At 43.9% G+C, this 23455-nt stretch overlaps 1 pseudogene; it reads right to left on the bottom strand.

The window, feature by feature from the left end:
• Positions 1 to 21800: 21800 nt before the first annotated feature.
• Positions 21801 to 22368, bottom strand: LOC109028466 (heterogeneous nuclear ribonucleoprotein A1-like; annotated as a pseudogene).
• Positions 22369 to 23455: the final 1087 nt, after the last annotated feature.

Genomic DNA, 23455 nt, shown 5'->3' with positions numbered 1-23455 from the left:
ATTGGCCAGGTTGGTCTTGAACTCCTGATCTTGTGATCCACCCTCCTCAGCTTCCCAAAGTGCTGGGATAATGGGCGTGAGCCACCGAGCCTGGCCCACAGTTGCTAACTTTTAGCACACAGGAGATTTCATGTAAAAATTGTGACTTGCAGCTTCTTTTGAAGAATCTGAAGTCAAGCAGCCCTGGCCTGCATTTGTGCATGGCTACCTTTGTGGGATCTTGGTCACAGCTGACCCTTTGGGTGGGCATGCTACTCTTCAGTTAGTTGGGCCCTCTTCATTAGTTTTTTCACTAGTTTTTAGCACCTGCTTGCCCCTGTTAGCAGGTGTGGACTTTTACCTGAACACTCAGATTAGAAAGAGATGGAAAAACCACATGGCCTTGCAGAATAAGGGAGATCTCATCTCCATGCAATGAGGAATCAGTGGCAGGCCTCTTTGCAGAACCTCCCTGGAGGGGAATTGCTATGGTTGCATGTGTCCCACAAAGTTTATGTGTTGGAAACTTAATCCCCAATGCAGCAGTTTTGAGAGGAGGGAGTAATGTACAGAAAAATATCCAGAAATCTGTACAGTTGATATGGCTTGGCTCTATGTCCCTACCCAAATCTCCTGTTGAATCGTGGTCTTTAGTGTTGGAGGAGAGGCCTGGGGGGAGATGATTGGATCATGGGGGCAGATTTACCCCTTGCTGTTCTTGTGATAGTGAGTGAGTTCTCATGAGATTATCACTCCCCCTCCTGCTCTGCCATGTGAAGGATGTGTTTGCTTTCTCTTCCCCTTCTGCCATGGTTTTAAGTTTTCTGAGGCTTCCCCAACCATGCTTCCTGTACAGCCTGTGGAACTGTGAGTCAACTAAACCTCTTTTCCTCATAAATTACCCAGTCTCAGGTCATTCTTTATAGCAGTGTGAGAACAGATTAATACAACAGGGTTCGCCATGGATCTGTTATAAAAATTAGGTTGTGGATGTCTATCACGAAACTCCAGGAGGCTGGGCAAAGGGTGATTGGAAAGCAGTGAGCAGGCACTTTCAGAGCTCATGTGGGACATGGGGGGACTCCTGCATTCCTACCAGCCAGAGTGGAGCGTCCTTGTAGAAAATCTGGTGTGTTCAGTTGAGATCCCAGAAAAGTCATGTCTTGGCAGGAGGAGTAAAGAAGCCCTAAATAAAGTCTAATCTAACCCCTTTCCTTCAGTCAAAGCTTCAAAACAAACCTCAAAAGGGTCAGGGTAATTTCTAAGTAACTCAGTTGGCTGCCAGAAAAATATCTACCAATCTTTAGAGGAGGACAACAAAATCTAGCATTAAGTAAGGTATAATTAACAATGTTCGGTGTCATATAAGAAATATAGACATGTAAAGATGCACAAAAGTGCAACTCCTACCAAGAGAAAAACCAGTCAATAGAAACACACTCAGGAATGATGGATGTTGGAAATAGCACACAAAGGATTGAAAACACCAATTACAGATATACACACGAATTTAAAGGAAACATGAAAGTAATCATCAAAGAAGGAGAAAAATTAAAAAGGAAATACAAGAGCCAAAAATAAAAATCTTAAATAAAAAATTTCTTTATGAAATGAACAGATTAGATGTGAAGAAGAAAAGATCAGTGAACTTGAATGTTGCAATAGAAACTTTCAAAACTAAAATTCAGTCAAAAGAGACTAAAAAGAAAATTTAAATGAATCTTTAGTAACCTGTGGGAAAATACTCATGCAAGTATGGATCACATACTTGTAATTGGAAGCTGAGAAGGAAAGGAAAGAGGGAAGAGAAAAAATATTTGAAGAAATAATGGTAAAAAATGCTCCAAATTTGATGAAACATACAAAACCACCCATCCATGATGCTCAATAGATCAAAAGCAAGATAAGCACAAAGAAAACTATGCAAGGTAGAACATAATCCAATTGCTAAATGCCAGTGGCTAAGAAATGTGGGTGGGCTTCATCAAATCTATTGAAGACCTGAATAGAACAGACAGACTGACTCTCCTGCAAGTAAGAGAGAATTTCATCCTGCCTGACTGCTTTGAGCTGGGAGGTGGTTTTTTTTTCCTGCCATTTTTGAACTGAAGTATCAGCTTTTTATGAGTCTTGAGCCTGCCAGCCTTTGAACTGGAAGTACACCATTGGCTCTGCTGTTTCCAGCTTACTAACTGCAGATTTTGGGACTTGTCAGCCTCAATAATCATAGGAGCCAATTCCTTACACACACACACACACACACACACACACACACGTTATGCATATGTACAAAATTATATATAGTTATATATTATATTTGAGTATGATCATATCTATCTATTCCAAAATTGGGTCTCTAATCTGATTACATTTTAAGTTGCTAATAACTTTATTTCCAATTGTAAATAGAGCACTAATAGTCCATGGCATGATCTAGCAATAAAGATATCACCACTGGATACTCCTAATCAACCCCTTATAAGAGACAAGGAGCTGGGTAACTGTGTATACTTTCAATTATTTTCCTCACACTAACAAATATAATAAGACTCACCAGGTGTTTCTAATGTGAAGTGATACTAAGTGGACAAAGGATGAAAAACACTTAATGGTAAGTATGTGGGTAAATACAAAGGCTTTTCTCATTTTTAAATTTCCTTAAAAGATAATTGATTGTGTAAACAAAAATAATAACAACGTACTGTGTGGCTTATAACATATTAAAGCAAAATATGTAATGATAGCACGATGGACAGAATGGAGGAAACGGAAGTATATGGTTGTAGGGTCTTACATTGTACATAAAGCGTTATAATAGTATATTTGTAATGAGCTAGTGATACATATTTTATACCCTCATGCAACCACTAAACATGAAGCCAGAGTTATAGCTAATGAACTCACAGTGGAGATAAAATAGAACCATAAACATTTTTAATTCCTCTAAGAGAAATCAAGAAAAGAGAAATAAAGGATGAAGAACAGATGAAATAAACAGAGAACAAATGACAAATGGTAGATTTATACCCAACTATACTGATAATTATATAAAATGAAACTGGTCTAAAAATTCCAATAAAAAGACAAATATTTTTAGACTGCATAATAAGGCAAGACTCAACTCTATGTTGTCTAAAGACCTCAATAATTTAAAGGCACAGGTAGGTCAAAAGTAAGAGGATGGAAAAAAATATACCATGTAGCACCAATTATAACAAAGTTGGAGGGGCTAGTTAAATATCAGAAAAAGTAAACTTCAGAACAAGAAATATGCAGAACAAGAAATAAACGAGAACATTTCATAATGATAAATTTATCAGAAAGAGAAAAATTGTAAACATATATTCACCTAATAATAGAACTTCAAAATACGACAAAGAAATGGACAGAAATGAAGGGGGAAGTAGAGAAATCTACACTTATATTTACAAATTGTCATACTTGTTTCTCAGTAACTTATAGAACAAGTAGAAAAAAATGAATAAAGGAGAAGGACACTTGAACAATACTACTAACCAACTTGATTTAATTGATGCCTATAGAACCTTCTACCTAAATACAGATTTTTAGGTGTAGTGTTCTATATCCTAGGAATGCAAAGTCAGTTTAATCAACAGCGCAATAAATCAATCAATGCAATTCACCATATTCGTAGAATCCACATTGTTTCCAACTGAACACAAAACTTTCATTATAATGGACCATATCTGGGGCAGAAAACAAGTTTATACATTTAAGGGGACCAAAATAATATAGAACATGTTATCTAAATTCAGTGGAACTAAAATAGAAGTTAATAGCAGAAGGATATCTAGAAAATCCCCAAGTATTTGGAAACTGAGCAACATACTTTTAAATAATACATGGATCAAAGAGAAAATCACAAAAGATATTTTAAAATAATTTTTCCTAAATAAGAATTAGAACACAGAATATCAAAATTTTTATAATGATTAGAGACAAATTTATAACTTTAAATGATTTTTATTAGAAAATATAAAAAGTCCAAGGTCAATGATTTAAGCTTTACTTTTAGAAGTTGGAAAAAGAGGAGCCAATTAAACCTAATGTAAGTAGAAGAAAGGAAATCAAGTTAATAGCAGAAAACAATGTAATAGAAAAAGGAATAATAAAGAAAGTCAATAAGATAAAAAGTTCTTTGAAAAGATCAATAAAATTGATAAACTCCTAATAAAAAGTCATAAAACAAACTACCAACATCACTAATAAAAGAGGGAATAAAAATTACAGACTATGTAGAGATTAAAGAAATAATATGAGGATATTATAGAAGCTTTACGGCAACAAATTTGACAACCCAGAGGAAATGGGAAAATTTTTCAAAAGAAAAATTACTGAAGCCCAGTGAAGAAAAAATAGATAACCTGAATAGCTTTATAACCATTAAAGAAATTAACTTTGTAATTAAAAACCTTCACACAAGGAAAATTCCAGGCTCCAATGACTTCTCTAGTGAATTCAATCAAATATTTAAGGAAGTAGTAGTATCACTTTTATACAAACTTGCAGAAAGTAAAGGAGGAGGAAAGACTTCCTAACTTAATTTATGGGATCAGCATAATCCTGATATCAAACTCAGAGAAAAGATACTACAAGAAAAAAATCTTATAGGCCAATGTCCACAAGGAATATACATGCAGCTGGGCACCATGCTCACGCCTGTAATCCCAGCACTTTGAGAGGCTGAGGTGGGTGGATCACTTGAGGCTAGGAGTTCAAGACCAGCCTGGGCAACATGGTGAAACCCCATCTCTACTAAAAATACAAAAAATTAGCTGGGTGTGGTGGTGTATGCAGGGAATCCCCTGTACTCAGGAAGCTGAGGCAGGAGAATCACTTGAACCTGGGAGGTGGAGGTTGCAGTGAGCTGAGATCATACCACTGCACTCCAGGCTGGGAGACACAGCAAGACTCTGTCTCCAAAAAAAAAAAAAAAAAAAAAAAAAAAAGGAATATACATGCAAACATCCTTAAAATATTTTAGTATGTTGAATCTAGGAATATATGTAGAGGGTAATACACCATGACCAAGAGTGCTTATCCTAAAAATGCAAAGTTAATCAGTGCAATTGACCAATCAATGAATGCAATTCTAGCAGTTTAAAGCAGAAAACCCATGTGATGATCTAGATAGATGTTATAAAAGCATTTGACAATATGCAATACTCATTCACGATGTACTTTTTTTTAAAAAAATAAGATCCTCTTAAAACACTGGAGTAGAAGGGAAATTCATCAACCTGAAAAAATGCTGTCATGAAAAACCTACAGGTATTATCGAATTTGATAGTGAAAGACGTAATGTTTTCCTCCTCAGGTTGGGAGTGAGGCAGGAATGTCCACTTTTGCCATGATCATTCAACATTGTACCAAAAGTCCTAGGTGGTGCAATAAGGTAAGAGGAAATACCAACATAAGATTCGAAAGGAGGAGGTAAAACTGAATCCATTCATAGAAGAAATAATAATGTACTTGAAAATCCTAAGGAATTTACAAAAAGTTACTAAAATAAGCGAATTTAGCAAGGTCATAAGATACAATGGTCAATAAACAAAAGATCAGTTGTTTTCCTAAATTGTGGCAATTTGGAAGATTAAATTATGTAAATAATACTGTCTATAGTACCATTTGAAAATACTTACAAGATGAGCAAAATCTCTATGTAAAAAACTATGAAACATTGTGGAGACAAAGTGAATTGCCAATATTGTTAAGAAGTCAGCTCTCCTGATTTTTGGTTGAAATTGACAAAGCGATTACAAAATCTACATGGAAGTACAAATAATCTAGAATAATCAAAGCAATTTTTACAAAGAATGAATGTTGAGGACTTATCTACTTTATTTCAAGATTACAGGAAAGCCAGTAATGAAGACATGTGGTATAGGTTTCAGTTTAGACAATTCGTCAGTGGAACAGAATCAGATGTCCTGTTTCTGGACATACATAATATGTTGATTTCTAACAAAGTTACCAAAGTAATTTGATGGGGAAAAAGATAGTCTTTGAATAAATGGTGCTAAAACAAGTGAAGATCTATACGTGAAAAAAGTGAACTTCAACCCTTACCTATACCATAACTTGAAATGTATCACAGACAAAAATAAAAGCTAAATTTGTAAAGCTTCTAGAGAAAAACATAAGAGAATATCTTCACAACTTGGGCAGGCAAAGATTTCTCAGGGCACATAAAATTGCCCTGAGAAAAAAATTGATAAATGGGCCTTATTGAAATTAAAAGTTTTTGGTCTACAAAAGACACCATGAGGAAAATGAAAGGGCAAGTTGCAGACCAGGAGAAAATATACACAGGTATTTGGCAAAGTAATGGTACGCAAAAATTAAAAAGAACCCTGGAAGATCAGTAAGAAGAAGACAAAACAACTTGATCAAAATGGGCAGAAAATTTTGAGCAAACACTTCCCGAAACAACCAATAAACACATGAAAAGATGCACTGCAGCATTACACATCAGGGAAATGTGACGACCCCTCACACCACGAGGATGCCTGAACTTAAAGATCGACAATTCTGAATTTTTGTAAGAATCGGGAGCAACTAGAACTCTTGTCCAATGTTAGTGGAAATTCAGGATTAATGCTGTCACTTCGAAAAACAGTTTGGAAGTTTCTTATGAATTTAAATATATACTTACTATACAAACCAGAAATTTCCACATCAAGTTAAAAAGCTGCACAGCAAAGGAAATGACAAAGTGAAGAGACAGCCGACAGAATGGGAGAAAATATTTGCAAAGTACCCATCTGATCAATAACCAGAATCTATGCAAAGCTCAAACAACTAAATAGGAAGAACTCTAATAATATAATTAAAAATGGGTAAAATATCTGAATAGACACTTCTCAAAAGAGGTCATACAAATGACACATAGGCATACGAACAGGTGCTCAACATCATTGACTGTCAGAGATATGCAAATCAAAACTACAATGGGATCTCATGTCAACCCGGTTAAAATGGCTTTTATCCAAAGAAAGGCAATAACAAATGTTGGTGAGGATGTGGAGAAAAGTGAACCCTTATACACTGTTGGTGGGAATGTAAATTAATACAGCCACTAGGATGAACAGTATGGAGGTTCCCCAAACAACTGAAAATAGAACTACCCTATGATCCAGCAATCCTACTGGTAGGTAAATACCCAAAAGAAAGGAAATTAGTATATCAAAGAGATAGCTGCACTTCCATGTTTATTGCAACACTATTCACAATAGCCAAGATTTGAAATCATTCTAATTGTTCACCAATAGACAAATGGATAAAGAAACTGTGGTACATATATACGATGGAGTACGATTCAGCCATAAAAAAGAATAAGATCCTGTCATTTACAACAACATGGATGGAATTAGAGGACATAATGTTAAACGAAATAAAAAAGGTACAGAAACAGAAATTTTGCATGTTCTTACTCATTTGTGGGAGCTAAAAATTACAAATATTGAACTCATGGAGATAGAGAGTGGAATGATGGTCACCAGAGCTGGGAAATGGTTGTGGGTGTGGGGGGTGGGAAATGGGGATGGTTAATGGGTACAAAAGTAGAGTTAAATACAATGAATAAGATGTAGTATTTGATAGCACAACAGGTTGGCCAGTCAACGATAATTTTTAGTATATTTAAAAATAAGTAAACGTGTATAATTGGAATTTTTGTATCACAAAGAAATGATAAATGCTTGAGGTGATGGATACCTTGTTTACCCTGATGTGATTATTACGCATTGCATGCCTGTATCAAAACACCTCATGTACTCCATAAATATATACACCTACTATGTACCCATAAAAATAAAAAAAAAACAGAAATTCCTCTCCTAGGTTTTTATTTATTCAAGAGGAATAAAAACACCTGTGTTCACAAGGACTTATAAACAAATATTTATAACAATTTTAGTAGCCTCAAACTGGGGAAAAACCCCAGACAGTAGAATGGATAAGCAAATTGTGATATTGCTGCAGAATGGAACACTACCCAACATTAAAGCAGGAGAGATTACAGATACACATGACAAGGAGAATGGAGCTCAGAAACATTATGATGAGTGAAAGGAGCCCACACAAGAGACTACAGTCATGGTGGTATAGTTTGGCTGTGTCCCCACCCAAATCTCATCTTGAATTCCCATGTGTTATGGGAGGGACCCAGTGGAGGGTAATGGAATCATGGGGGCAGATCTTTCCTGTGCTGTTCTCATGATAGTGAATAAACCTCATGAGATGTGATGGTATTATAAGGGGGAGTTCCCTTGCACAAGCTCTCTCTTTGCCTGCTGCTATCCATGTAAGACGTGACTTGCTCCTCCTTGCCTCCTGCCATGATTGTGAGGCCTCCCCAGCCACCTGGAACTGTAAGTCCATTAAATCTTTTTTTTTTTTTGTAAATTGCCCAGTCGTGGGTATGTCTTTATCAGCAGCTTGAAAATGGATTAATACACAACGATGCTCAATGACAGTGATGCGTTCTCAGAAACACATCATTAGGGGATTTTGTCATTGTGTGAACATCACAGAGTGTACTTACACAAACCTAAATGGTACAGCCCATTACATACCTGGGCTCTATGGCATGGCCTGTTGCTCCTAGGCTACCAATCTGTGCAGCATGTGACTGTACTGAATACTGCAGGCAACTGTAACACGCTAATATTTGTATATCCAAACATAGCTTAACATAGGAAGGGTAGAGTGAAAATACAGCATAGAAGACAAAAAGTAGTGCACCTCTGTGGGGCATCTACCATGAATGAAGCTTGCAGGTCTGGAAGTTGCTCTGGATGAGCTAGTGAGTGAGTGGTGAGTGAATGTGAAGTCCCAGGACATCATTGTACACTATTACAGATTTTATAAACACTATAAATTTAGGCTACACTAAATGTATTTTAAATTTTTTTCTTCCTTCAATAATAAATGAACCTTAGCTTCTTTATGTTATCAACTTTATTTTTTTAACTTTTTGACTTTTTTATATTAACACTTAGCTTAAGACACACGTTGTATAGCTGTACAAAAATATTTTCTTTCTTTATATCCTTATCCTATAACCTTTTTTCTTTTTTTAAATTTTAAATTAGAAAAAAATTAAAATGAAGACACACACATTAGCCCACACCTACCCAGGGTCAGGATTATCAATATCACTGTGTTCCACCTCCACATCTTGTCCTACCAGACGGTCTTCTGGGTCTGTCACGCACATGGAGCTGTCATCTCCTGTGATGAGAGTGCCTTGTTCTGGAATCCCTCCTGAAGAACCTGCCTGAGGATGTGTTACATTAACTTTTTTTTTTTTTAATAACTAGAAGGAGTGCATTGTAAAATAATCATGAAAGTATAGTATAGTAAATACATAAACTGCTAACAGTCATTTGTTATCATTGTCAAGTACTATGCACTGCACATAATTCTATGTGCTAGATTTTATACAACTGGCAGTGCAGGTTTGTTTACACCAGCATCACCGCAAACACCTAAATAATACATTGCACTAGGTTGTTGCCAGGTGATAAGATTCTTTCAGCTCCATTATAATTTAATGGGACCACCGTCTGTAGTTGACTGAAGTGTCACACAGCATGTGACGGTATGCATATTCACCTCCTAGAACCCAGACTCATACGAAGAAGTAGGGAATGCCCTACTCGCAACCATGTTTTATTTGCTAGTTTCTTCCATTGGCCATTTTCTTTTTCAGGCTGGAGACTTCCCTCCCATCCCCACTGGCGTTCCCAGTCTCTCTGCCTCCTAAGTCTTCCTCTGTTGCTCTCTGGGGACCAGCTTGTGCAGCAGTTTTGTATCACTGTAGGGTACGGCTTCACTGAGCCCTGTCCTGTGTCCTTCCCTGGCTCACTGTGTCCTGCCTTCCCTTCCTCGCACAGCCCAGGGCCTGACACCACCTCCTGCAGTTGGTCATTCAGGAGCAGGGCACTCAGGGAAGGAGACGGCTCTGCTTCCAGTATAGCCTGGGCACCATCCACAAATGCCTTGGTGTTTGAACTCACCTGTGCATCCCAGATACAGGTATAGTCTCTCCAAAACAAATGGTGTAGGAAATATTTTTACTTTTCCATCTTTCCAAAGTATCCTTCCCTTAGTATCTCAGCAACCTTCCCCGGAGGGGCTCTTTGGGCTGTGGATGTAGTACCCAGTATCCTGGGCTGCAGATTCATTGATTTTCCATGCTTTGATTGGGTATAATCATGCTCAGAGCTGAGCAAGGTTGGCAGTGAGTGGGCCACTGACATCAGCTTATTCATGATCTCTCTGTGCTCCGATTCTGACATGAACTTCCTTTTCTGTCTCAGAGGAGAGAGATTTCAGGGCTGTGAGCCTGAGGATGGACCAACACGCACGTCAGTTGTGTCTCTGAGGACTAGAGATGGCCAGGACCCAGGACCCCAGCTAGCCTCCGGATGCTGCTGGCTGCTGGGGACCTGTGACCTAAGGCACACCCCTCAACACATTTTCTTTCATTCCTGTCAATCTCCTGTGCTGGTGACTGGGCTGGGACCTCCTGCTGGACTCCAGGGCCCCACCTGAGCCTCTGGTCCCGGCCTCAGTCAGGCCCAGGCCTAGGGGGCCGACTTCTTGTTTCCTTTCCCGAGAGCTCTCTGGGAGTCCTTACAACAGATTCCAACCCAGGCACTTTTGGCAGTGAAAGAAGATTTGTATTATTTTCTTAGGGCTGCCGTAACAAATTGCCACAAACTTCGTGGTTTAAAAGAACAGAAATTTATTATCTCACGGTTCTGGAAGTCAGAAGTCTGAAATCATGGTGTCACAGGGCTGTGCTCCCTACTTAGGCTCCAGGCAAGGTTCTTCTTTGCTTTCCTGCTTCCAGTAACTCCAAGCTTGGCTCGTGGCTCTGATCTCTGCCTCCAGCCTCCCATAGCCTTCTCCTCTGTATGTGTCTCTCCTTTTCTGTCTCTTCCAGGGACTGAGTACTCAAACTTATATCTAACAAAGTACTGGTATCAAAAATATAAAAATTACTCCTGCAATTCAATAATAAGAAGACAAACAACTTAATTAAAAATGGCAACGTCAGGATGAACTTACCCGAAGATCCTTAATTTAATTACATCTACAAAGCCGTTTTATCCAAATAAGGTTATAGTCACAGGATCCAGGAGTTTGGACCCAGACCAACCTTTTGTGGGGGCCACAATTCAACCCACTCCAGGATTTTAATAATAACTATTCCATAACAAAAGACAGAACACCATGACTGTCCCTCCATTCGCCTGCATGGCCTCCGAAACCTAAGGACACCTTAGAAGTGGCATCTCCGGCTCGGCATGGTGGTTCATGCCTGTAATCCCAACACTTTGGGAAGCCGAGGCCGGCAGAGCACTTGAAATCAGGAGTTTGAGACAAGCCTGGGCAACATGGCAAAACCCTGTCTCCACTAAAAATACAAAAATTAGCCAGATGAGGTGGTGCACGCCTGTAATCCCAGCTATGTGGGAGGCTGAGGCAGGAAAATCATTTAAACCTGGGAGATGGAGGTTGCAGTCAGCCGAGATTGAGCCACTGCACTCCAGCCTGGAAGATAGAGTGAGGTTCTGTCTCAAAAAAAAAAAAAAAAGTGTCATCTCCACCACTGGCTCCCTGGGCCACAGACAGGCAGGGAGGAAAAGGACTCAGATCCCTCGTGTGCCTTCCACTGACAGCTTCGCCTCCTCCTCTAACATGCCTGTGGTCTGATGTTGAATCCATGTGACCCCCAGTCTATGCCGGAGGTACTCCCCAGCTAACCCTAGAAGCCAGTTGTATTAGTCCTTTTTCATGCTGCTATGAAGAAACACCCAAGACTGGGTAATTTCTAAAGAAAAGAGGTTTAATAGACTCACAGTTCTTCACAGGGCAGCAGGAGAGAGAATGAGTGTTAGCAGGAGAAATGCCGGGCACTTATAAAGCCATCAGATCTCACGAGACTCACTCACTATCGTGAGAACAGCATGGGGGAAACTGCCCCCATTATCCAATTACCTCCATCTATCTAGTCCTAACTTTAACCGGTAGGGATTATGGGGATCATAATTCAAGATGAGGTTTTGGGTGGGGACACAGCCAAATCATATCAACGATGTTATCCTCTCAGAACTCAAGAGAAGGGTGAGGGCTGGGGGAGGGCCGGGGGATGAGACCATCTAAAGTGGCCAGTGGAAGCAGTTGGCCTTCTGGAGAAGGAGGCAGGAAAGGCTGGGAGGTAGGTGGCCTTGGAGGCCCAGAGGGTAGGGGGAGAACATGGGGGTGGAGTGACAGCTGGACATCCTGAGGTAGGGACTGGAAAAGGAGACCTAGGGAGTTCCAGATGTACCCACCTTTCTCTTTGTAACTTAATGCTGGTTGCATGACCTGTAGGTAACGTTGCAGGGGATTTGGGGGTACAGTATGAGCTCTGTGGTTCCCTGCTTTGAGAAAAGGGATCCTCTTTACAAACTTTCTATGTGATTTTGGGGGGGGGGTAATAATAAAGAGAGCCCCCCACTGCCCACCACAGGGGCAGTCAGAGGACCCACATTGGCCAGAGTGTGTCACACATTGGATGTGCTTATTAGGTTGAGATCAGCATGTGGACAGCAGGGCCAACCGGGGTCCATTGTTAGGAAACTGAGTGCTGGGAGAGGAGTTGTCTCTCCTTCGGCATGTGCTCTAAGGAGTCTGAGCTTGGACCTGCTGAGCACAATAGCTGTCTCCCGGGGAGCCTATGTCTGAAGCTGGAGCCCAGCAGAGCCCTGCAGAGGCCAGAGACGGGGAGGGAAAGTTCAGGACCTTGCTTGGACTCCTGGATCCAACCTCACTTCAAAGTCATGGTCACGGATTTCCCAGTTAGAGAGCTCACCTTGAGAGGTGGGGTCTCTGTCCCATCCCCTGGAATCTAGGTGAGCTCTATGACTTCTCTGACCCATAGAGTGAGGCACATGGTGCTGTGCCCGCTTCTAAGCTCAGGGCTAAGAGGCTATCAGCTTCCACTTCCTGCCTTTCTGATCCAGATGCCATGCTGTGAGAAGGCCCAAGCCACATGGAGGAGCTGTGCCTAGGCCTGCAGACCACAGCCCTCACTCGGTTCCCAGCTGCCAGCTATGTGAGGAAGCCACTTGGGATGTCCAGTCCTGTCGGGCCTTTGGATGACTCAGACGCCATCTGACTAACCCAGGGAGAGACCCCACACAACACCTGCCTGGCTTAGCCAAGCCAACTCCTTCAACTGTGAAGGATAGTGACAAATGATTGTTTTAAGCCACTAGGTTTTGAGGTTATTATGCATTATTTGAAAATAATTAAAATTATTTCAAAAACTGTTTATTGTGACTGATATGGATGCCTAAGGTCCTTGCATAAATGTGTCCTCACTTGATTTAGATGCCAAAATAGGAATCTGCACCTTGAATCTCATCATGAGCTCCATGAAGCTTTGGGTAACCTCAAGAATTCTAGAGTGCGGGGGCTTAAATTCAAATAACTCTGGCAGAACACTGATGGCCTCCCTCCTCTGGCTATACCATGCACAGCCTGCTTCAGCTAAGGGGACAGAAGGAGGGAGCCAGCATTTCTCTGAGAACCAATTATAAACACCTTGGGGGAACTCTCGTGATCAGTAAGATGCTTTCTGAGCATCGCTTTATGCATATGCTAAGAAGCTGGGGCAAGAGTAGCTTTTTTTTTAATAGTACATTTTATGTAAATTTTTATTGAAGTGAACAGACATATACAAAAATATACAAATTATAATTATACGGTTCGATTAATCTTTGCCAAGGGAACCATGTCACCAGCACTCAGATTAAATAATTGAACATTGTAAGCACCCAAGAAACTGACTTGCACCCTGTGTTGATCATGCCCCCCCCAACGGTGATAGTCACCTCATTCTCCAGAGGCCTTAGGCATTGCCTCAGGATCATGGTGGAAGCTTCTCTGGGTGGGGCTGTTCGGGGACCAGCCATCCTGCAGTGGGCCCATGATAAGCACCTGTGGCACCACACCCCTGGCCAGCAGGCCTGCTGGGAACACCTGTAGGAAGACCTTGGCAGAATCATTGGCCCTAGAGTCAGCTGCTTGCTCAACTTCATGATCAGAGATAAAGGTGAATGCAAGTACTGTGGCCATGCCATGCTTAGGACTCGAGAATGGTGCAGCCTCTCTGTAGGCCAGGGAAGGACCATTAATATGGCTCCCAGCCAAGGGCCTCAGGGATTCTGAATGGCACAGTCTCTGCAGACCTTGCACTGTGTGGCTTCAGGTCTTCCAGGACAGCTAAAATGTGTGGGCCTTGAGGGTGCCTTTGGGTGCTCATAGCCTCATTAGGGAGATGGAGAGGTGAGCAGATGTCACATATGCCAAGACAGTGGAAGCATTAAGAAAGGGGAAAGGATGGGGAGGATATCACCCCAAAGGTATGGGAAAGGACTTGGTATGTCTGGAAAGTGAAGAAGGCCAGTGTGGCTGGAACAAAAGGCACCTGGCCAGAGAGCTGGGAGATGAGGGCAGACAAGGAGGGAGGGGCTTTCCAGGCAAGGCTGAAGCCTGGATTTACCCAGAAGGCAATGAAGAGCCACCAGACACTTTAGGGGGTCCATGGTGTTGTAAAATGAAGCATTTAGGCTTTGTCCCAGGTTCCTGGAAGGGAGCTTGGCATTTTCAGGGTGGCAGGAGTATCTTTGCTATTCATCGTGGGTCCCTGGGGCCACACTGGAGTTTATGCTGACCGGGTGCTTCAAGGTGGGACTCCATAGTTTCAGGATGCAGGCTGGCCAACCATGGAAAGACCAGCCATGTGAATAAAGGGTCAGGACTTTGAGCTGCATGATATCAGCCTGACCTCTGTGGAGAGAGTGGGTATTGGAATTGAGTACAAAGGTGTAAGCAATGATTTCATCAATCATGCCTAGGTAACAAACCCCAATAAAAACTCTAGACATTGTAGCTCAGTGGAGCCACCCTGGTTGGTAATCGTATAACCATGTTCTGGGAGGCTTCACATTTGGGAATCTCCCCAAACCTCTCCCTGTGCATCTTTTCATTTAGCTTGTCCTGATTTGTACCAATCAATAAAACTGGAATTGTAAGTGCAGAGGTTGGTGAGTCATTCTAATGAATTATTTATTCAACTTGAAGCCCTGAGTGGGAGCCTCTATCTTGGTAGCCAGTGATTGGAAGTGTGGGTGCACTGGGAACGCCGCTGGCATCCTGCAGGGCCCTAAGTCTGTGGCATCGGTGCTAACATCAGGTGGTTACTGTCAAGACTTTCTTCACTCAGTCAGGTCTGTGCTCCAGGTGCACTGCTCTGTGGAGTGGGGAGGGGGCCTGGAGTGCATTTCTGCTCATGGGGCTCATGATTTGAACTCAGGCCTAATATGTTAATGAGCAGACACCTGGCCAAGCCCTGGGGGCCTCAAAAAACCAAGACAGGGGAAGCATCAAGAATGTGATGAGAGAGTACGCGGCCATGGGAGTGTCATCTTTGCCTCCTCTTCTCCCTGTGGCTGGAAAGGCTGGCCTGTCTGGCTGCCCAAGGATAGATGGGGAGAGGTGTAATTGAATCACCTACTGTGTTGGGTAAAGTAAACTGTCGTCATTGCAAATATAATCAGGACTGTATTTTAACAGTAGAAAATGTGATTATAATGACATATTTATTAGCTCCTTTCACCTGGGTGGATCTGAGGACATTTCAGAAAACAAGTGATTGGAATTGCTTGGCCTACCTCACACACTTACACACACACAGTCTCACACACTCACAGAGACACACACTTATAAGCACACACTGTCCTGTGCATGCACACAAGTGTATACACACCCACGCACATTTCCACATGCATGTGTGTGCACACTCACATACACAAACACACAGAGACACACCCTTACAGGGCATCTGGTGCTCTGGCCTGCTCTGACACGCAGCCCCTCCTGGGAGTGGGCAGTAAGCATTGGGGGGACATGTAGGTAGTCCCTGGGGAAGCTGGAAGGCTGACCACCTGGCGAGCAGCAGGGCGCACTCACTGGAGCCCCTGCCTAGATGAGCTGGCTTTGCTCAGCTCCAGCTGTGGTTCCCTCTGTAGACTGTGGGATCAGAAAGCCCTCATCACATGACGTAACTCTCACAAGGCTGCAATCTACTTCCCTGTCCAGGTCCCAGAGGCTCCAGGCTCTTTGTGGAGTCACCTGCTTGGGCAGCCACGGTTCTGTGGAGCTGCTTGTCAGAGAGTGTGCAGGCTCTGGAGTCAGTCAGACCTGGGTTTGACTGCTGACTCCATCTCTTACCTGCTGTGTGGCCATGAGCAAATGCCTATTCTCAATGGGACTCAGTTTCCTCATCTACAAAGTGAAACGTGTTCATACTTCCCTTATGGTCAGTGAGGATGGAACGGGATAACATTCTGCATCCCGCCTGGCACCACAGGCATATGAGGTATTCGATAAGTGAATGTTTGATTGTGCCAGACAAGAAAGCTGCCTGCCCTCCTCCTCCTCGGCCCTGTGCAGGGACTGGGGTGGATGAGAAAGCCCGTGTTTCCTGAACACCTGTTTGCGCCAGGCACCTATTTGGCTGCTGCCTGGATGTCCTTCTCAGGTTCCAGCTCAGGTCTCTTGGACCAGTCCCCTGGTCTGGGGTAGGGATGCCTGGAACGGCTCTAGCGGCAAGGCCATATCTCGCCAGGCTGCCAGGATGAGCTGAGCATTGTGTCCACGGTGGGTGTCTGAAGGAAATAATGTATACAGTGGTCCATTTCCAAGACCAAGTGCCTTGAATCGGCTTAGGTCAGCAAACTATAGAAGCATACCAGGCCCCTGCTTGGATAGCTGCTGCCTGCTTTTCGGCCTCCCCCTTCCTCCCTCTTCCCCACCCCCTTAGTTGCCCTCACCTGAACCAAAGAAGTTTAAGATAAAAGTTTATTAGTCTGCAAGATAGCTTGATTTGTCTCTTCTTGTCAGCCTGCCTAGCTACTTCGGCCATAAGTCAAACACTTGAAGAGCCCCTGAGCTGACTAGGATTGCAATGCATTGTGAGCTGCAACAAAATGCAGCAAGACAACCCTAAAAAAAAAAACACCTAAAGCCCCTGCCTAACAATCAATAGGCAACATCTGGGAAAATTGTGACCCCATAGTACTCAGTCTATGAGCAACTGGGGGAGGGACCCGTACTCTAGGGATAAACTGCTTGTCGAAACTGCTGGGTGTACTTGTCCATCAGACACCCGATCTTGCAAGTTCATCATTAAAAGTTTCACTTTCGCTGTTCTCCAGGTATCTGAGTCCATTCTTTGGGTTTGGACGGGTAAGTTTGTTTCTCACATGTACAAGCCAGAGGTCCATGGGTGAGAATCGGGGGCCAAGGAGCTTTGTCCATGGGGCCATAATGGGATGAGAGGGCAGAGGTTATCAAACTCTGAGGGCTGGAGGAAGACATCGTTTCTACCTCTTATTTCATTTCCTACTCATTTAGCCTTCGGAGGCAGGCACTGCCGCTATCCCACCGAGGAGGAGTCTGACACTGTCGGTGGTGAAGGCCACAGTTACCCGGTGAGTAGCCGGGCTGGACTCCACCCTTGCTCCCTCCTACAATCAACCTCCTGCTCCTCCCAACAACTTTCCTGAAAGGAGGCAGTGACCACTGCGCCCTTGCAGCCTCCCCGGCAACCGACTTCTGAATCATCCCACTGCAGAGATCTCATTACCGCAGCGAGTGTGGCTCCAGCCTCCCCTCTCTTGGCCGCTAATGAGCTCCCTAATTTGATTGCCTCCAAATGAGTGTGATGCAAAATTAAAAGATGCCAGAAGACATGACCATAAATCCAGTGAGTTGGCTTCAATTTATTATGTTTGAATTCAATTAGATTTCTCCTCCGATCTTTTCCGAATATTTATCTAGCTGCTGGCTACAGAACGATAACTGGAAGGGGCTATTACTGTTTAATTCCAGCCTCCTCCATTCAGCTTGGGCTCTGGCAATACCGTTGGATGGAAAATCTCAGCCTGGATGTGGGGAGGTCAAGGGAGTTCAAGGTCAGCTGCTGAGCCTTCTGCCAGCCAGCCAGCATATTTCCTGTTGGGGAAGGGATTCAAAGCAATATACCCTATTAAAATGTTTTAAAAATGATTTTTAGTGCATAAACACTACAAGAGACTCCACAGAAGGGAGTGTCGGTGTCAAGGCCTTTGTTGTGTCACAGGCAACAGGGGGGATGGGGATCTGGGGTCTGGGCTCAGCCTGGCCACGAACTTTGTGTGACTCGGGAAAATCACTAACCTTTTCCAGCCTTGGCTTCTCCATTTGCAAAACGAAGGAGTTGGACTCTGGGAACTGTTTTCAGTGGCCCTGGATTCTGCACTGCTACTCTCCTTTTAGTTTCAGGGTGTTTGCCCACTCTCCTTCCCCACCCCCACAGCCATGTGTCCTGCTTGACCCTGGGAACCTGACTTCTTTAAGCTGCCTCTCAGGCTTTCTTACTGACTGGGCAGAGGTTGGAATTAGCCAGTAGGAGACTCTAGCTGGAAGGCAAAAGTATAGGAAGAGAGAGAGAGTGGTCAGTGTATCTCCCCACCCCGTCCCCACTGCCCCTGCCCAAGGCTGTGTCTCTCCAAGACATCAGCTCCTGCTGGAAGCCCCTTCTCCACATCTCTAGCTCTTACTGGCTCTGGCAACACTATTCCTCTCTGTCTGTTTAGCCCCATGGGTAACAGCATCCTAGAGTTGTTTGTTTTCGTGCTTCTCAACATCCCTGTTCATCCTCTTCACCTGGCCACACTTCTGTAAGGACTACTGCCATTAAAGTCTCATCATTTGAACCATTCAATGCCATTTCTTGCCATGACCCTGAACAATGCAGATACTAAATCCATTTTTCGACTGTGGTTTTCCATGGAGGGCTCCCCAGGTCTAGAGGGGAGCTGAGACAAAAGCATTCCTGGCTTGGGAGACTGTTGTGCAGTTGGGGAGGTCCCAGAGCACCGAGGCCAAGCTGGGGAGACGTTGTCCCTATGGGCATGGCCAGGCCTCCGGCCTCAGGGAGGAGAGGGAGACGGTGATCACGGAGGGGAGGCCCTGGGAGTGAGAAGCCAGGGGAATTGTTCCACCCTGCCCCTCCCCCCAACCTCCAGAGAGCGAAAGATGATGGGATGCGGGAGGAGGGCAAAGGGGAAGAGGAAGAGGCTCCCTGTCCTGCTGGGTCCTTAGCCAAGTTGGAAGTGGGAGAGTGAGAAGCCCCCATCTAGGGCAAAGGAGTATGCCCCCAGGGGAGGAGAGAAAGGCTGATGACACAGAAGGCTCATTTGCTCTGAAATGGGCCTCCCAATGGAACAGTGACGAAGAGGCAGAGTCAGCCGTGGCGGAAGAGCAGAAAGGAGAGGAGTCCCAGAGCAGGATGGAGGGAGCATCAGGGAGATGGGTGGATGGCCAGGGCTGGCCTATGGGGCGATGACCAAAGGTTGCAGGGGTGGGTTCAGGAATGAGACCAATGAAGTCTCCTGATTTATGGCTTCCAGCTTTGGTGTAAGTCAATGACCCGAATCCCTGGAGGAGGGTGGGGAATCTGACTCTGAATATGTGGCCCAGGAGCCCTGCATGAAGGAGCTGGGGCCTGAAGAGTAACTCTGCATTGAGCACTAGGCCTGGGTCATGGCAGACCAGCATCCTAGGGCCACAGCTGGCTGCCTGGGGCCTCTGCTGGCAGGGCAGGCCGAGTTCTGCCTCAGTGGCTCCCACAGCTTGGACCTAGTGCTGCCCCTTGCAGGAATGGAGGGAAGCCTGGCAGTGAATGTTGATTTACCTGGAGATGTCTGGGGATGAGCAGCCACCAGGAGGGATGGTGCTCCAGGCTGTCTGAAAGCCCAGGGCTGATAAAGAAGGGATGTGAACGTAAGAGATGGATGTGGATGGGAGCAGGTGGCCTTAGTGAGCTTCCTAACCTTGGGGCTTTGGGTGGCTGTGACCTGTGAGTCGGTAGGAAACTTGGGTACCAGGAACCCAGGCCAAGACTTCTGGGCAAGCAGAGTTGGGATCTAGGGAAAGAGTCTGGGCTCCAACCCAGACCCCAGAGATGCAAAGGCAAATCAGATCCTGGCCAGCTGGTGTCTCTGATGGCTCCCAGTCCTCCCCTCAGACCCACGGCTGTAGGCCAGACTGGAAGGGGCAAGAGGCAGGAGCCAAGTGGGACATGTCCAGTGTCCTGGCCAAACATACACTGGACGCAGATGAGCCATATGCCTGGGAAACAGAGAAATGGGGTGAGGCCAGGTCTTCTTGTGAGAATGAATGTGCCTTACTCTCTCCTGGAGAGAGGGTGATGACAAGAGTTCATTCACTCATTCGTAATTGCTTTTTGATTTAAGCAGGCGAGTTTGTTGTTTAACAGGCTGGGAACATCTCTCTTTTATTGAAACATGTGACATAGCAGGTTAAACTCCTAAAGATTCGGCACAGCAGATGAGAATCAAGGAGTTTCCTTCTTAAAAAGCATAACTTGCATATGAATGAAGATGATTCCAAATTATGTTTTTTTCCCATGACCCTAAAATTTTGTCCCAAATGGAGTTATAATATTAGATATTGATCAGATCAGCATTTCATATCAAAGCTCAGGACATCCATCTAAATATTTAAAAATCTTTCACTCTCACAGCACATCTTGTGATCAATGTAAAACAAACAGATAGGAACAAATCAAATATGAGAGAAGGGTTTATGGTGAGAGAAAACAGTTTCTATCCTCTCCCCTCCCCAGTCCTGGCCTCACTCTCCAGAGGCAACTTCTTGTAAACATTTCCATTTTTAGTACTTCGGGTGGGTGCCTCCACAATGCTTAGTAGCATGTATAGCACCCTTATTTTTTTATTCATCTGGAGAAAATTTATCTACCTCCTATGATGGAACATAAGAAATGGCCTCATTAGGCACCTCTGCTTCCTCCCTTCATCCTTCCAAAGTTTTATCATTTTGGCATAATTATTTTTAGTTTTCTGTTATTTACTTTTAAAACTTTAAACCATATAATTGTACTTTGATTCTGCATTCCATCCACCTCAGGGAGGGTAACGGTCTGGGGCGGTCAGGTTGGGTCTGTTCCCATACCCTCCCCTTCTTCTGAAAGGACTCTCCCCTCCCTCCCGGGGGCCTGTGCCAATGACCAGCCAGTTACAGGGCCAGGCATATGTCCTGGGCCCTGGCCACTGTGGGATACAGGCATGCTCCCCAATCTTGACCACTAGGAATCCTGCAGGACTTTCACTACTAAAACTGCTCTCTTCAGGTCACAACAGTAACTATCAGTTCAACTACACCAAAGGTTTCCAAAGACAATGGCTTCTCCACCCAAGCAGGTTGTATATAAATTCCAAATAGAACTTGGCATCATCCTGAAGGAATTCTAACTTCACACTGTTGGGGAAATTTACCAAGATAGCTTCAGAGTAGACTAACTTTACACAGCACATTAAAAAAAAAGACATTTATTCAGCAACATGATCAGACTATTACATTTAGCAATCAACAGCATGGGTGCAAAAAAAAAAATCTATATTAAAACCCTTAGCTGGAATGCTTTACACTTTCCACAGAACAGAAACTAAAGTAACCTGTTATACAATTAGTCACAAATACAGTCCTCGAGTTTTTTGCCCATACACATGAGTATTTGTCTAAAACATGTCTTCTTTGTAGCAGCTAGGCCCTGCCACCACTGTGCTTGGCTGAGTTCACAAATCTGTTGTAACCTGTAGATTCCCTGTCACTTCTCTGGCTCTCCTCTCCTGCTAAGCTTTGTTTCCTAATTAAAATCTGCCATTGCCATAGCTACTGCTGCTGCTGGAACCGCCAATAGCCACCTTGGTTTCATGGTTTTGCAAGGTATAGGCCTCCATTGCCATAGGGGCCAGAGCTTCTGCCTCCAAAATTTCCTCCCTTCATGGGTCCAAAATTTGAAGACTCATTGTTGTAATTGCCAAAATCATTGTAGCTTCCACCACCTCCAAAATTGCTTCCATCATTACCAAATCCATTACAGCCATCCCCACTGCCACCATATCCACCACCACCACGGCTGCCACCAAAGCCACCAAGACCACTGAAGTTTCCTCTACGACCAAAGTTGTCATTCCCACTGAAACCACCTCCACGACCACCACCAAAGTTTCCAGAACCACTTCGACCTCCTTGGCTGGATGAAGCACTAGCCATCTCTTGCTCTGACAGGGCTTTCCTAACTTCACAGTTGTGGTCATTCACAGTATGGTATTTCTGAATGGCAATCTTATCGACGGAGTCATGGTTGTCAAAGGTTACAAAGGCAAAGCCCCTTTTCTAGCCACTGCCTCGGTCAGTCATGATTTCAATTACCATTAAAAGGGATTACCCAAGTAAAATCATGGAATTATTGGTTATAAAAGTAATTGTTGGCACATCCTATGCAACATATCTAATTGAATAATGGTACCAGATTAAATTATAGATGGGAATGAAGCTTGTGTATCATCCATTATCATGTGTAATCAATAAACAATTTAATTCTCTTGAAAAAAAATAAATAAAACTGCTCTCTTTTGTTCTGGGATTACCTCTAGGAAGGAAATGTAAAATCGGCTCTTGTAGGGTGCCTCCAGGCCCCTGACACGTGGAAAGATCGTGCAGGAGAAAACCAACCCAGAGGTCAGTGGAGGTGGAGAGGAAGTTGTGAGAGAGATCAAGCTGTGGTGGTGAGAAAGGCAGCTCGTCCTGCTCACTGAAGTCTCCATTGCTTCCGGACTGTCACAGTTACACCGACCTGACAATTTCAGTATTAGCATTAGAGAATTGTTTCAGCTTTCCAACTAACGCAGGGTGTATTGTACACCCCACCTCAGGTAAGATGAGAATTAGCACGTAGGCTGCCTGTGCTAGTTTTCTGTTGCTGCTGTAACAAATTTCCACAAATTTATGATTTGGTTAGAGCATCACAAATCTTACAGTTCTGGAGGCCAGAAGTCCAGCATGGGCCTCACGGGGCTAAAATCAGTGTCACAGGGCAGCTGTGTTCCCATGAGGCGGCTGTGTTCCCATAAGGCTCCGGGCAGAGACTGTTTCCTTGCCTTTTCCAGCTTCTAGAGGCTGATGGCGTTCCTTGGCTAGCCACTTTCTCCCTCCATTGTCACAGCGGGTGTGGCTTCACTCTGACCTCTTCTGCTTCTCCCTTCCACCGAAGGGCCCCTGTGGTTACACTGGGTACACCTGGCGGCTTAGCCTGTCTAATATTGCCACACCCTCTTGTGAATCTTCTTTTTTCTTTTCTAAGAGATGGGGTCTCGCTTTGTTGCCTAGGCTGGAGTAGGGTGGTGTGACGGTAACTCACTGCAGGCTTGAATTCCTGTCCTCAAGCGATCCTCCTGCCTCAGCCTCCCAAAGTGCTGGGATTACAGGTGGGAGCCACAGTGCTAGGCCTCTCATGAACCTT

The sequence above is a fragment of the Gorilla gorilla genome, chromosome 8 (genome assembly GCF_029281585.2).
Source record: "Gorilla gorilla gorilla isolate KB3781 chromosome 8, NHGRI_mGorGor1-v2.1_pri, whole genome shotgun sequence".
NCBI classification, from domain to species: Eukaryota; Metazoa; Chordata; class Mammalia; order Primates; family Hominidae; genus Gorilla; species Gorilla gorilla.
The sequence above is the reverse complement of the archived record's forward strand: the minus strand, read 5'-3'. Positions and strand labels throughout refer to the sequence as shown.